Source organism: Delphinus delphis, chromosome 1 (assembly GCF_949987515.2).
Source record: "Delphinus delphis chromosome 1, mDelDel1.2, whole genome shotgun sequence".
In the NCBI taxonomy this organism is placed as follows: domain Eukaryota; kingdom Metazoa; phylum Chordata; class Mammalia; order Artiodactyla; family Delphinidae; genus Delphinus; species Delphinus delphis.
In genome coordinates, this window is record NC_082683.1 from 162,314,559 (window position 1) to 162,329,785 (window position 15,227).

Below are 15,227 nucleotides of genomic sequence, written 5' to 3' on the forward strand. Positions count from 1 at the left end.
CAGCAATCCCACTCCTGGGCATATATCCTGAGAAAACCATAATTGAAAGAGCATCATGTACCAGAATGTTCATTGCAGCTCTATTTACAATAGCCCAGAGATGGAAACAACCTAAGTGTCCATCATTGGATGAATGGATAAAGAAGATGTGGCACATATATACAATGGAATATTACTCAGCCATAAAAAGAAACGAAATTGAGCTATTTGTAATGAGGTGGATAGACCTAGAGTCTGTCATACAGAGTGAAGTAAGTCAGAAAGAGAAAGACAAATACCGTATGCTAACACATATATGGAATTGAAGAAAAAAATGTCATGAAGAACCTAGGGGTAAGACAGGAATAAAGACACAGACCTACTAGAGGGTGGACTTGAGGATATGGGGAGGGAGAGGGGTAGGCTGTGACGGGGTGGGAGAGAGGCATGGACGTATATACACTACCAAACATGAGGTAGATATCTGGTGGGAGGCAGCCCCGTAGCACAGGGAGATCAGCTCGGTGCTTTGTGACCACCTGGAGGGGTGGGATAGGGAGGGTGGGAGGGAGGGAGACGCAAGAGGGAAGAGATGTGGGAACATGTGTATATGTATGGCTGATTCGCTTTGTTATGGAGCAGAAACTAACACACCATTGTAAAGCAATTATACTCCAATAGAGACGTAAAAAAAAAAACAAACTAGAAACAATAAATGCAGGAGAGGGTGTGGAGAAAAAGGAACACTCTTGCACTGCTGGTGGGCATGTGAATTGGTACACCCACTATGGAGAACAGTATGGAGGTTCCTTAAAAAACTACAAATAGAACTACCATATGACCCAGCAGTCCCACTACTGGGCATATACCCTGAGAAAACCATAATTCGAAAAGAGTCATGTACCAAAATGTTTGTTGCAGCTCTATTTACAATAGCCCAGAGATGGAAACAACCTAAGTGTCCATCATCGGATGAATGGATAAAGAAGATGTGGCACATATATACAATGGAATATTACTCAGCCATAAAAGGAAACGAAATTGAGTTATTTGTAGTGAGGTGGATGGACCTAGAGTCTGTCATACAGAGTGAAGTAAGTCAGAAAGAGAAAGACAAATACCGTATGTTAACACATATATATGGAATCTAAGAAAAATATGTCATGAAGAACCTAGGGGTAAGACAGGAATAAAGACACAGACCTACTAGAGAATGGACTTGAGGATATGGGGAGGGGGAAGGATAAGCTGTGACAAAGTGAGAGAGGGGCATGGACATATATACACTACCAAACGTAAAATAGATAGCTAGTGGGAAGCAGCTGCATAGCACGGGGAGATCAGCTCGGTGCTTTGTGACCACCTAGAGGGGTGGGATAGGGAGGGTGGGAGGGAGGGAGATGCGAGGGGGAAGGGATATGGGAACATATGTGTGTGTGTGACAGATGTTATGAAGCAGAAATTAGGACACTATTGTAAAGCAATTATACTCCAATAAAGATGTAAACAAAAAAAAAACTACAAACAATAAATGCTGGAGAGGGTGTGGAGAAAAGGGAACCCTCTTGCACTGTTGGTGGGAATGTAAATTGATACAGCCACTATGGAGAACAGTATGGAGGTTCCTTAAGAAAGTAAAAATAGAACTACCAATCGACCCAGCAATCACACTACTTTGCATATACCCTGAGAAAACCATAATTCAAAAAGAGTCATGCACCACAATGTGCATTGCAGCTCTATTTTCAATAGCCAGGACATGGAAGCAACCTAAGTGTCCATCGACAGATGAATGGATAAAGAAGATGTGGCACATATATACAATGGAGTATTACTTATCCATAAAAAGAAATGAAACTAAGTTATTTGTAGTGAGGTGGGTGGACCTAGAGTCTGTCATACAGAATGAAGTAAGTCAGAAAGTGAAAAACAAATACCGTATGCTAACACATATATATGGAATCTAAGAAAAAAAAATGGTCATGAAGAACCTAGGGGCAGGAGGGGAATAAAGACCCAGACCTACTAGAGAATGGACTTGAGGACATGGGGTGGGGGAAGGGTAAGCTGGGACAAAAGAGAGTATCACTGACATATATACACTACCAAATGTAAAACCGATAGCTAGTGGGAAGCAGCATTATAGCAAAGGGAGATCAGCTGGGTGCTTTGTGACCACCTAGAGGGGTGGGATAGGGAGGGTGGGAGGGAGGGAGACGCAAGAGGGAAGAGATATGGGATATATGTATATGTATATCTGATTCACTTTGTTATAAAGTAGAAACTAACGTACCAACGTAAAGCAATTATACTCCAATAAAGATGTTAAACATAAATAAATAAATAAATGGTCAAGTTATCCCTATTTCACAGATGGGAAACTGAGGCATAGTTTCTCTTGGCCAGGATCACAAAGCTAGTGTAGGGGAGGAAAAATTCGTTTCCCTCAACCCTCGTAGGGTCCCTGGCTGGATCTGAACATTAAATTGAAAGATCAACATGAGGAAAGTAAACAAATTTGTTTAATACAAATTTTATATGGCAAGGGAGCCTTCATAAGGAAATGAAGACCAAAGAAACAGTTAAAATGGAGTGGTTTTATGCTACGTTTTCTGAAGAGTGAAAAGTTGTGGAAAGATATGATAGGGCAAGGAGTATGAGCTAAGTGTAGTAAACTGGGGAAAGAGCAAGCTCGTTCAGTTTCTTCTCAGTGTTCCTCCATCTCCGAGATAAGTACTCCTTTCCTCCAGGTATAGGGAGAGCACCTCTCACATGAGGGTTTCACGACCTGCTTCAGGGGAGAAGGATGGGGGAAGGTCAGAGAGACCTTACTTCTTTTGCCATCTTCTCAATCTCCTTCAGCTTAAATTATTAATATGCCAAGGTGCAATATTTGGGGGAAGCATGTCCTGAACCCCATCACTAGTAAGTGGTGAACAAGCATGCAAACCCAGGAATCTCACTCAGACTCTGAGCTCCAACCATTATTCTATGGCCATGCCACCAATTTATTGGATGACAAGAGGCCAAATCAGGAGGTCACTTTGTTGCTCACCAGGGCACTTCTACACAAGCCCTGAAGCTGTGTTTCCCCCGGATGTGGCCTGGGGCAGATGGATTGGTATTTTGGTTACTTTCAGGTAATAAGCAATTTCTTTTTCTTAGTATCGAAACATCTAAGCCAGGATAATATCAAGACTCTAGACTCACCCAGTTTACATTGTCTCCCTTTCCCAGTTTGGTCCAACCTCAAGCTACAAGGTTTGCAGTCAGGCAGGGGTGGGAGGGATGGAGAAGAGGTAGAGGGGACAGATGCAGTGCTTTCTTGTTGGGCACTGTAATCTGTAGCTGGGACCTTTTGTGTGACTGATGCCCCATCACTGGCTCTTTGTCCCATGATGTTTGTTCCTTTGTCAGCCCCCCCACCCCCTCCCTCCCACACACTGGGAGCCTCCAACTGTTGTTTCCTGGTGGAGCTGAAGCCTGCTCCCACTGCCACTCAGTGTTCCCTCCTCCCTCTAATTTCTGTATTCTTTGGCATAGCTCTAGCATTTTTCCACTGACGTGTCCTCACACCTGGCAGGATACCCTCTTGGGCCAGGTTCTTTATAGAGGGCTCATAGCCAGTTTCCCCAAGAACCATTTATCTTTGCCCCTCCACTAGGGAAAGTGCAGCTCACTCTGCACAGCTCTCTTCCCTCTAGCTGCAACCTCTCAACTTTATACTTTTTCTAGGTATGAATCCCATAAAAGTCCCCGCATATTCCAGGGGATACGACTGAGCTCTCCAAGTGATCCTTTAGAGCTTCCATCAGTTCTCTAAAGAAATCATTCTCCAGGCTCTTCAACCTTCTCTTACCTAGTTAGGGTGAGATGTGGGCTAAGATTGACAGAACGATTTTCACAAGAATTTAGCCTGACCTGCAAAAGTGGTCTAGAGCAGTGCTACCTAAAACTGCTACCGGTCTGTGAAGATCTCGGTACAGAAATTGAGAGTGTTTGAAACATTTTTGGCAATCTGACATTGCTACAATATCCAAGGGCATGATTTTGTATTTTACAAAATCTCCATCCACAATGGACGGAATGGTTCTTCACCATATATAATAGATTGAGCAATTACAACATATCTTAGGATAGGGGATACTTTTTCCCCATTGGTTTGTTTTTAGCCTTTATGGCCTCTGCTGAAACCAAAAATCTAGGGAAGAGTCTTATTTTAATATCCTGTTACAATAAAGATTAAAAATAATTGTTCTATTCAGTTTGGATATTACTAATATACCTAATCAATCTCCAAACTGTAAATACTTAATCTTCCTCATCAACCATAATAAAAGAGGAATTCTAAAAGTCCAGGCTACCCTGACAAGGCTCCCCCTGTCCTGTTTATGTGTCCAGGGGTGCCCAGTGCTTCTAAGTCATCATTGGATGCCAGTAAAACTTGGTCTCATCTGGCTGTGTGCCTGCTGAGGAGATGTGTAGCTTCTGATAAAAAGCTGCCTTGCAAGCTGTATGGTTGTGTATCCCAGCTACTAAGTGGACGAATGTGAACCTTCAGCCTTGGGCTGTCTGTTTTCCCTCCCTGAACATGCTCATGGAGGCTGCAGACATCTAGAGTAGAAGCTGGCTGGGGCTGCTCAGAAGTGCGGGAGAGGTGTGTAATGGTGCTTAGGGCCAACTCAGCAACTGAGCCTGTCCAACTTGACATGTGGGTTATGAAGAGGTAAGGTAATGCCCATTCCTGCAGAGCAGTGCCCAGGCTGGGTCCACTTCTCCACCAGCTACTAAGAAGCAGTCCCTCCAGGTAAGGCTGATCCCCCACCAGTCCTTAGACCCCACAGACTTATTTCCAGAGTGGCTGTCAAGGACTCTAGCAATTAGTTTGTTTAATGCATATACACAGCCACATCCCGGAGTACAAGCCAGCCCTGCATGCACAGTCAGCACTGGTACCAGCAGCTAACACCTCATGGCCCAGGACCACCATCATTGCCACCCAATCCTGCCCACCCTGTCCAGGATATTATGGGGAGCTGTCATCAGAGATTCTCTGGGAGTTTTGGAAACCTGCTATCATTGTGTTATCGTTGGCTTCAAGTTGGAATCCTCTGAGGCATTTCAGAAAATGTTAATGCCGGATTCCCATCTCTAGATCTGATTTAATTGGTCTGGTATACAGCTTGGACGTCAAGAGCTTTCAAAGCTCCCCAGGCGATTCCAATATGCAGCAGGGTTTGAATGCAACCAGTAGAGCTGGTAACCCCTCTCAGTGAAGAAGAGAAGAAAATTACACAAGTGTGGGCTTTAGTGGGGCATTCCCTTTGGAAGGGCTCCTACCAAACACACAGTTCTTCCCGAGGTTTTTCCTAGCCATAGTTTTGGAGCTTAGCTCAGATGAAGGCAACACGGAGCCCCTCCTGGCAGCCTAGCATTGCTGTCCTGCCAGCATTTCACACTGATAAACTGGGGGGCTGGATCATTGCATTCCCCTACCGTGGCTAAGAAAGCAATAACAATACTAATTATAATTGTAATTGTTTTTAAAAGATAAAATGATGTTCTCTGAAGAGTGCTCCAGCTCAGTAAAAATGCCAGCAGCATAGAATACAAACTGTGAAGACTGTAAATCTAAGGACAGCCAGAAGTTTTATTTCCACAGTTCTTGAAAACTGCTAAGCATTTGCAAAATCTGAAATGATACCCAAGAATCATGTGCATTTAATTATTTGAAGTTAACTCTGGCTGCTTTGCCAATTACTTTTAAGGGGGGAAAAACTAGAAAGAACATGTATTAAGGAAAAATGTGTTATTATAATCCAGTAGCTAAAAGAGCCTATCAGTACAGAGAATGTTTGAAATGAAGCGCAGACCAAGTTTAAATTCTGGAATTACCCCTAAAAAAAACTCACGCAAAAGCTATACTCAAAAAGAACTTATTTTGTGCCTTTCCAAGGTCTACCCCACCATCTTTCTTCCCCCTCACCAAAACATACATATGGGTATACCTATTACACATTCATACACATGCATGGTAATGAAAACGTGATTTGGGTAATGTTTACATTTATGGAAAGCGGCGTGGTACTCTAGAAAAAGCCGGAGGTTTTGGAGTCCTACAGAACTGGCTTTGAATTCTGTCCTTCCTACAATCTAAGTGTGACTTTGGACAACTTACTTAAACTCGGAATCTCCATTTCCTGTAAAACAGGAATATTCTCACAGCACCATGCATGGCTGGGGGAAGTGGGGAGAGAAATAAGATTGAAGAACATCTGTGACATTAGACCAATCTTGGTTCCGTCCCATTCCTTCCCTTCAATTCATTCAACTGAAAACCAAAACTACCCATCTCCCTTTCTCCTGGTACTGTCTACATTAACATAACTTTACTCTTTTATTACTTTCATTAGCACAAGTTTACTCTTTCAGGATGTTCTTGCCCAAGCAAATATCCTGATTGTTTGTTCTAGGAACTTCCCAAAAGACTCATCAACTCTTCAATAGGAAGCATCAACAGATGGTTTGTGGCCTAAGATTTCCTTGCTTCAAAATCTTCGCCTTGCTATTTCCACCAATTCTAAACCAGGAGAGTCTCAATACAAATGGAGAATGGCCAGACCTCATATAAAAGTAGAACTCTGACCCATAATCTGTGGCAGCCAGCCCAGGAATCCAACTCCATTATCAATAATAACCAGCCCAGGAGGCCAACCTACTGTCTACAAGTCAGACTTATAAGAAGTCATATCACTATCTCTAGCAAACAGTCCAGGCAGCCAGACCATAACTCCTGCAACAATTGGCCTCAAACAGCCAGGACTTGATTGAAAACTGCCGGCTTCCAAATTTCTGTGCCCACTTCCAACTTAGGACTAACTGGAGAAGAAAGCCAAACATGGCTAACCAGTCACTTCGGATGCTTTGCATCCAGTCAGCCTGCCTGTAACTTCCTCATGTCCATAGGCTCCAATCAGGGCACACACACGTTTCCTCTTTTCCACTGTAAAGCTGGACCACTCCTCTGCTTTCCTTGGAGTCTGTGCCAAATCCAAGTGATGGTGGCTGACTCCCTGGCTCTGAATAAACAACCTTTGCTTCTTCTCATTTGGATGGTCTTTATTTATTTCCACAACTGTTAAATTGTGATCTTACCGAAATCTAATTAAGGCCATGCCAGGAAATGAACATTTTCGTATTTCTGCAGAGTTAGGGATCTTTGAGCAAATTTTACTGGGATCTGGGTTAAAAGACAAGTCTTGGAAGTTAAAGGGAAGTTGGATGCCAGAGAACTCCAGAAAGATTTACCTCTGGAGACACACGTTTACATTTCAAGGGAGGATAAAACAGGGACATGGAGACATTCCAGCAGTTGTAAGCCCCAAGAGGCTTGTGTAGGTATCCCCTGGAGACATTTATTTGCGTTGCAGAAGGATCTTCCTCTTCTCCTCCCAAGGAGATTTTGTTTATAGTAGGGAGATTAAGTTTATTTCCCTCTCTCAGAAAGGGAGCCAAGTTGCGGTGCATGTTGTCCTATGGAAACTGCCAGATTGATGAATTTGGGGTTCCTCTCCTGTGGAGTAAGAATCCCCTTTGTACACACAGGCCCAACCATCTGGCTCTCACTGCATTACACTAGAAGAGGGAAGAATTAAGGCTGATGAGCTAATATAGTTATTTCTGTAAGTAAATAATAATCTGCCCTGATCCAAAAACCTCATGCTTTCAGGATAACATAAATAAATAAAAATATTAAAACTTATCAGGACCCCCCTTCCCATACTGAAAGAATTGCGTTGCCTTAAACCAAACTTCAAATTCTCAGTAAATTCCAATCTTTCTTTCCCTCTCAGAGACCCTACTGTCAAGGCTGTGTTCTCCCTTAGCACAGTAAGCAATAAACTCAGTTTTGTCTTATCAATGAGTAGTGTTGGCAATAGTTAGGTAGCCAGCATTTGATACAAACGATATCTGTTAAGCACCTACTGTATGTCAGGAACTGCTCTAGGCACTTGGACTACAACAGTCAAGAAAACTAATAAGAAGCCCACCCCTCATGAGCTTACATTCCAGTGGAGTGAGATACACAACAAACGTAACAAGGCATGCAAACAAAAGAAGAGGAAAGAGAATTCCTCGCATTATCCAAGTCTACAAAGATTAACCCGCTGCAGGGGCTGACCAACAGTGCACTCGGTGCTTCAGAGAGAGGAAATTAAAGACAATAACAGGACGCTCTGTGCTTTGGACAAACAGGCCCTCAGGTAGTTATATGCATTTCAGGAAGAATTTTAATGAACCCCGGTTCTTACATCTTCCCATACATAGGAAAGCACCGTAATCCCTCACCTGAGATATCTGTTCTTTGTGACTAGCAGCCATCTTTTGTTAAGATGCATGCTTGACTTCATGTTATTCCCTAACAAAAATCACATACAAACTAGTCTCCTCCCTTACCTCTTTGGACCAGTTCCTCACAGCCATCTGAGAGTCTGTCTCCCAGGCAACAGTCCTCAGTAAGACCCTGAATAAAACATAACTCACAGCTCTCACATTGTGCATTTTTCTTTCAGCTGACAGGTGAATTATATAGACTACTGAAGATGATAAAGTGATATAGTGTCAAAACGAGATCAGGAGTACCTGAAGAGGACAACGAGGAAGAAGAGGAGGTAGGATGAAATAATGTGAGACTCAGCAAAAGCTTTGTAGTGGAAGAAAAATAATTTTCCCTTTACCCTTCTAGGTTCTTGGCTAATACCCCCCTGTAATAAAAGACAAATTAACAGGAGAAAAAAACCCCAAAGTTTAATAACATGTGTACCTCTTGTATACATGGTAGGTAACCAGGAAAACTGAGTAACTCTCTGAAATAGCCCAAGCCATCACCTTAAATACCACTTCCAGCTAAAGACAAGAGAAGATGTTGGGACAATTATGAGAAAGCCAGTTACCAGGCAAAGCACATAATCAAAGGTATGGTTGATATAGATTTAAGTCACTGCCTTCTTCACTGCAAAGCGTTTCTAAAGGTTTAGTCATCCTCCTTTTCCCAGTACAGAGAGGGACACCCTTACAAAGGGAGATTTCCCTTATTAATGTAAGTGCGTCTTACAAAAGTGTAACTTCAACTCAGTTTTCAGAGCTTTTCCTATATCTGCTGTTTCTTAAAAAATTACCAGCTCAGGATAATCCTTATGCCAAAGAAGTATAATTTGGGGTGACACACTCCCCTTCAGCTTGAAGGAAATAAGAGAGCTAGCCAGGTGGACATCTAGGAGGAGAGCTTCCAGGCAGAGGGAATAGCTAAAGCCCCTCAGAGCTGAAATCATCCTGTGTACCTGACCTCACGAAGCATTCACTTGCTTGCTAGAGTTGCAAGTGATTCTAAAATGCTTCTTTTAACTCTACCTTGAAAGAGATTTGTCTATTTCCATATCTCCATTGCATTTGCAATTCAGTTCCCATTTCTGATGCAAAGTTATAGCTTTGCATCAGAAATGCAAAGCTATAACTACCCATACCCAAGAAAAAGGAGTTAATAAATTATGCCTGACATTTCCAGACGGAAGGTTCTTTATAAGGATTAAACTTCAAGGTGCTTAGGAAACTGAATATTTTATAAGATTTGCAGCAAAAAAAAGTCACAAGTAAGGCTGAAGTTCTAATAGCAAAAAACAAAGGTGTTGAAAATGTCTTTGCATTTGTAAGTCTTTTGCAACACATGAAAAAATCAGACTGCAGTCTTTAAAAGACAGTAAAAGATTGTTGCTGAATGTTAAAATGTCTTTGCTTTGGTGGGTTTTATTTTATTAAATTAATTAAAACTAAGTCATGGTCATAACATAAGCAGGCAGAGAGCACACACCCAGACCAATGCCAGGTAATAAATAAGACCAGTCCCGCTCTTGGGCAATTCACAGCCTCCAGAGAAACACATACAGATGAATAATTGCAATACACATGGTAGGAAAAAAACAGAAGGGCCATTCATCAGAGTGCTGACGAAGCTCACAGAGGAAGCGGTATTGGAGCTAAGATTTGAAAAATGACAATAGCAAACATAGTGCTGGCTGTGTGCTGGGCATGGCTCTAAGAGCTTTTCAACTCGTAGCTCCCTTTATCTGAACCATACTGCCATGAGATAGAATTGCTGTGTCCATTCCCGTCTGCGCAGTCTGTTTCAACCTTGGACTGGAGAATCCTCCTGCTAGAGTGCATGGGGCAGCAAACACCAAGCAGCCACTGGAGTAGTGACGGGGTAATTCAAGGTGTATTGTCGAGCTGGATGCTTTGGCAAAACAAACAATTAACTGTGGTCTCGTAAAGGGATCTCAAATTTCTACTATGGATTTCTTTGGGTCGTGGCCGTGTCTTCAAATCCACTCCCCGCAAAGGTCCCCGTGGACTTCCCAACAAGGAAAGAACAGGAGCAGGCCAACAGGGATAAAAATTCCTCACACTCGTGTAACTCTTTCATATACCATAACATCTGGATGACTGCAACAGGGTTCTCTGCTTTCACATTTTTCATATATAACATTGTATTAGTTTTAGGTATACAACATAATGATTTGATAGATGTATACATTGTGAAATGATCACCACAATACATCGAATTAGCACCCATCACCACACATAGCTACAAATTTTATTTTTTGTCACTAGAACTTTTAAGATTACTCTCTTAGCAACTCTCAAATATACAATACAGTGTTGTTAACTGTAGTCACCATACTGTACATTACATTCTCAAGACTTATTCATCTTATAACTGGAAGTTTGTTCCATTTAACTACCTTCACTCCTTTCACAACCAACCCCCCCGCCCCACCTCTCACCTCTGGCAACCACCAATCTGTTCTCTGTATCTATGAGTTCAGGTTTGTTTTTTTTTAATTCCACATATAAGCGGTATTATACAGTATTTGTCTTTCTCAGTCTGGCTTATTTCACTTAGCATAATGCTCTCAAGGTCTGTACATGTTGTTGCGAATGACAAAATTTTCTTCCTTTTTATGGATGAATAATATTCCATTATATTTTCTTTATCCATTCATCCATCCATGAACACTTAGGTGATTTCCATGTCTTGGCTATTTTATAGAATGCTGCAATGAATGTGAGAGTACATATATGTTTTCCAGATAGTGATTTTGTTTCCTTCAGATAAATACCCAGATCATATGCTAGATCATATGGTAGTTCTATTTTAATTTTTTTGAGAACCCTTCATACTGTTTTCCACAGTGACTGCACCGATTTTCCTTCCCACCAACAGTGTATGAGGGTTCCCTCTTCTCCACATCCTCTCCAACACTTGTTATTTATTGTCTTTTTGAAAATAGCCATTCTGACAGGCATGAGGTGGTATCTCATTGTGGTTTTGATTTGCAATTCCCTGATGATTAGTGATGTTGAGCCCCTTTCCATGTACCTGTTGGCCACCTGTATGTCTTCTTTGGAAAAATGTCTATCCAGTTCCTCTGCCCATTTTTAATTGGACTTTTTCTATTAAATAGTATGAGTTCTTTATATATTTTTGGATATTAACCACTTATCAGATATATGATTTGCAAATATTTTCTCCCATTCTACAGGTCGCCTTTTCATTTTGTTGATGGTTTCCTTTGCTATGCAAAGGAAAATTTTATGTAGTCTCATTTATTTGTTTTTGCCTTTGTTGCCCTTGCCCGAGGAGAGAGATCCAAAAAAAAATATTGCTAAGACCAATGTCCAGTAGTGTAATGCCTATGTTTTCTTCTAGGAGTTTTATGACTTCGGGTTGTGCATTCAAGTCTTTTATCCATTTAATTCATTTTTGTGTATGTTGTAAGATATTAGCCCAGTTTTATTCTTTTACATGTGGCTGTCCAGGTTTCCAAATACCATTTATTAAAGAGATTATTTTCAGCATTTGGAGATCTTTAGGCTTCTAATATAATAATATTCAGCAAAAATTGAAGTACCAGGATATTTATAAATGAACTGGTAACAGCAATTTTGACAGTGCTCCGTTCATTTTAGAAATGGTTACTGAATGAATACTGTGTTGCTCTCTGTGTATACATTTATATACATCTACAAATATTAATATGGAATGTAACTATTAAATGCAACTATTGAATCAAATTAATAACTAGTAATTATGTTTGTAATGATTTTTCTATCGGCACCATAAGACCCTAATGTTTCCCACCCTCAGCTGAATAAATGGCCAGACCCGCCTCTGGCTGCCTGGCTGGGTGATGGATCTATACGCCTAAGTGACATTACCTGTGAAAAGCAGATTATGAGCCTGTATGCCCAGAGAAGGCTGTGTCCGTTTTAAGGCATCTGTTTACTGTTGGGGAAGGAAGAGGCATTTACTAAAAATGCTGATCTGTTACACAAAGAAGCCATTTTTCTGTGAGTTAGAAAAATAATCCTGAGGAGGGTCCACGGTAAGTGTAGAGACTCATGCAGGTCAAGCAAGATGGCGGAAACCTAGCACAACAGCCGTTTAGAAAGGAATGGGCTGTGAGCATTTGTTCTAAGTCTATAAAAAGGGTAATTACTTTGGCAAGGAGTTCATTTTCTGCTCCCTAAAGGCAGCTGTAGATGGGTTATACATAAAGGATGGCTCATAATTCATTAAAAACAAGAAGATGGGGAAAGTTTTAAGGAAGCATGAGTTTTAAGGAGAACCTTCCAAATTCAAGAAAGGTCACAGAGGACCAGAACAACACAAGTCCCTCTCCAAACGTGGATCGAAATAACAAAAAGGGGGCATTTTCCTTCAGAGGGGGTTGATCCTTCCAGCCTATCTGCTGAAGGCACATTGCTGGGTGCTATCCTTCCTCTGTAGGTGACCTTCCTCCTCAGATGCAGGCAGAATACTGGACTTGGAATCAGAAGAATTAAATTCAGATTACTCCTAGTAATCTTAGGCAAATCGTGTAGTGTCCTTGTTTCTCAACTGCAAAGTGAGACAACAATAGTATCTGACTCACAGAGCAGTTGTGAATGCTGCTTATCTTACTCATTCACAAATTCTTGATTTGTGATTGAAGTCCTACTTTGTGCCAGGCACTGGGGAAAGTGCTAAAGATGAATACCAGGGCTCCAGACCTTGAAGAATTTGAAACACCCCTGTCCAGGTCACACCCGAGACCAATTGGGTCCAAATGTCTGGGAGTGGGGCCCAAGCACTGATATCTTTTACAAAATCCCCAGGTGAGCTCCGGGCTAAGGACTGCTGTTGTAGGCATACTGTGAAGTGTCCCAGTGGAGGTAAGACACTAAGTAAGTGGAAGGGGCTTCACAGATGTGGAGTAGGTCTTGACGGACGGGTGAGAGTTTGCCAGCAGAGGAAACCCAATGAACAAAGGCAGTGCACACTTGACCTTGAAGTTTGGAGTGGCTGAAGCCCAGGATGCATTTGCTCTGGTTCAGGAGATGAATTAGAGGTGTAAGTGAAGGCATAATGACAGAGGAACAGGAGTGCTGTGCTATCATGAAGGCAATCGGGAGTTTCTGGGGTTTTTCATATTTATATTAATGGGGTTCAGGACATACTACCCCCAAAATATGGCACCTTGGCAAATTAAGTATCTTAAGCTGAAGGAATTTTTTAAATAACAGAAGCAGGAAGGTCACTCCGACCTTTCCCACTCCTCACCCTTCTTCCCTGAAAACAGGTCATAAAACCCCATAGGAAAGGTACTCTCCCTGTACCAGGAGGTGGGAAGACATTCTTATCACTAGAGACAGTGAATTTGGGGCCGAGAAATCTGTACAAACAAATGTTATTAAAGCAACCCTATCTTTCTAGTTACTTCTTCACCATTTACTACCCCTAGCTCAAATCCATTTATCTTGCTGATTCATCACAAATTAATTGTTTCTGGGTCTAAAAGATATAAAAGCTTCTTGGTCTGGTCACATCTTTAGGTCATCATTCTCTTGTGAAGACTCCTATGTACTTGTAAAAGCTTAACAAAATTTATGTGCTTTTTCTCCTGTAAATCTGTCTTTGTCAGTTTAATTTTCACACCCAGTCAGGGACTCTAAGGTCAAAGAAGTCTTTCTGACAAAAAAGAATGTACAATGAAAATGCTCAACAGGGGTATAGAGGGAACATACCTCAACATATAAAGACCTTATATGACAAGTCCACATATAACATCATACTCAACAATGAAAAACTGAAAGCTTTTCTTCTAAGATTAGGAACAAGACAGGATGCCCACTCTTGCCACTTACTCAATCCTAGACACAGCAATCAGGCAACAAAAAGAAATAAAAGGCATGCAAATTGGAAAGGAAGAAGTAAAACTACCTCTATTTACAGATGACATAATAATAAATATATATATATATATATATATATCCCTAAAGACTCCACCAAGAAACAGTTAGAACTAATAAATTCAGTAAAGTTGGAAGATACAAAATCAATATACAAAAATTTCATGCTTTATAACCTTTTTAAAGGCTATAGTAAACCAATATTTTAAATAGTGAAGCTAAGAAATCTAGTAGAATTGCAAGTTTATTATAGATAGAATTTCATTGGTCTGGTTTAGCTAAGAAAAAGGATTTTAAAATAAAGCCACATTAGGCCTATTAGTCAACATTATGTTAGTAGTTTGGTCTTTAACCATAGCTCAGAAATTGCTGTGTCTGGCCTCTCATTTCTTCTTTCCATAGTTACAAGGAAGACTTTGAGCTCAGCTCCAGAATTTGCCTAAAGATTTACCAGTAAATGGACTGAAGGAAGACTTAAGATGCCATTTAGCCTATGATGTGGTGACTTAAGTTTTATTCAAGGATGGTGGTTATGCCATAAATAGCTGTGTGATTTTAGGTGAGTCATTGAGCCCTTTCTTGGTTCAGGTTTCCTTACTGTGAAATGAGGCATCTGTGAATAGATAAGAGACTAGAAAGGATGGAGTCATCTGTAGGCAGAAATAAGGAGTTACAGATCACATGAAAGATTTGGCACCGTATAGAGAAAGTGGTGTGCCTGTCCTACTAGGTCCAGTGCACATCTGGGCATCTGCTCTTGCCTGCCCCCATCGGAGAAGGGGAGGAGGAAAGAGTTGGTGAAAGCAATGGGAGAGAATGGGAGAAGAGAGGGAGTAAGGACGGAGGGGGAGAAAGAAAACAAATGAACAAGTGAATGAAGGAATGAATGATTCAGGCAGGTCAGTGAGTAAAGGCAAGCCTGATGATGGGGATGATCTTCGGCAGAAACCACAGCTGAC